Raw genomic sequence first — 1,292 nt, forward strand, 5'->3', positions numbered from 1 at the left:
ATAATTCAAGAATAGCGCTTTTGCATGGTGGTACAGCCATGAATTGTGGCTATAAGGTACCAGCGCTGCAGGTAGCACTGCTTGTGCAAAACATAGTTCAACTCTACTACTTTCAAACATGATTGTTTTTATATGCATTTGTACAGCTCCAGTTTCTGTGAACAACACACATCTGGTGGAAGAGTGGCTTGCCCCTGCAGTTGGGTCCAATGAATAGCCAAATTTCTGCCTGCTTTCATGTCATTAGCATATTAGTAAAGGTAGATGTTTTTATAGTAGCCTGTTTGCCCAGTGTAGAAGCCGCTGCAGGGTGTCAGGATCTCATACACATCTTCAGCTTTGCAGGAGACACAGCATCTGGCGCATAGTTTGTCACAGGTCATTTATTCGGGGCAAGTTGAGTTTACTCACTAGCAAAGGGAGAACCAAGCTTGTTGGATATGAAGTAAACCGCCTGTATACTCAGAGGCCTTCTTCATTTCGTGTGACATATGTGGTTATAGCGACCCTTGTTTTAAGCACTTCTTGTCCAGCAGCGGTCGTTTGCTTTTGAAACACTCAGGGTAGCTTTGAGCAAGCTGGACAGGAATAACACTGAAAAACCAGCAGATGTTAATTGTCGCACTTATCCTGCGAAGCTTCGTACAGTATGATGAGGGCGTAAATAAATGAGGGTGTTCCTCAAGGCCTTGTAGCACATGCCACGAGTTTGGAGCAACATGATCTATAGTACTTTTTTGATCGCATGCTATAGGTTTAGCAGGTGACGTAGTAGTTCTGCGGAATCCCGCAAGGTGGAGAGAAGTAATGAATAAAGAGAAAATCAGACATCCACCCGTTCGTAGCAATTGCTACAAAGGAAACCCACACGGGTTCATCGAAAGAAAGGCCTCATAGTTGAAGAAAAATTCGTCCTGGTCCGGGACTCGAACCCGGGACCACCGCCTTTCCGGGGCAGCCGCTCTACCATCTGAGCTAACCAGGCGGCTAGCAGATGGCAGGGCGAAGTTGAATTTGTCGACAACACGAAGCAAAGGCAAGTGTTTGACGTAGTAGTTCTGCGGCATCCCGCAAGGTGGAGGAACCCGTATGGGTTTCCTTTGTAGCAATTGCTACGAACGGGCGGATGTCTGATTTTCTGTTTATTCAGGTTTAGCAGGTGTGACCATGGTTGAAGTGCAGTGCAAAGTCAAGAAAACATATCTATGAGCAGAACCCTGGTAAAGGAGACCCTGGGAAAACTAGTGGGAAGCCTGTTGAACATCTGGTTGACCCACTTGCTGGCTCCATCA

At 46.4% G+C, this 1,292-nt stretch overlaps 1 non-coding gene across 1 annotated transcript; it reads right to left on the reverse strand.

Annotated features, from left to right (window-relative positions):
* Window positions 1–910: 910 nt before the first annotated feature.
* On the reverse strand, window positions 911–985 carry TRNAS-GGA (transfer RNA serine (anticodon GGA)). Its single transcript has one exon. It is a non-coding gene; the product is annotated as a tRNA-Ser (tRNA).
* Between the last annotated feature and the right edge of the window lie 307 nt (window positions 986–1,292).

Source organism: Dermacentor andersoni, unplaced genomic scaffold, assembly GCF_023375885.2.
Source record: "Dermacentor andersoni unplaced genomic scaffold, qqDerAnde1_hic_scaffold ctg00000040.1, whole genome shotgun sequence".
Classification (NCBI taxonomy): Eukaryota; Metazoa; Arthropoda; class Arachnida; order Ixodida; family Ixodidae; genus Dermacentor; species Dermacentor andersoni.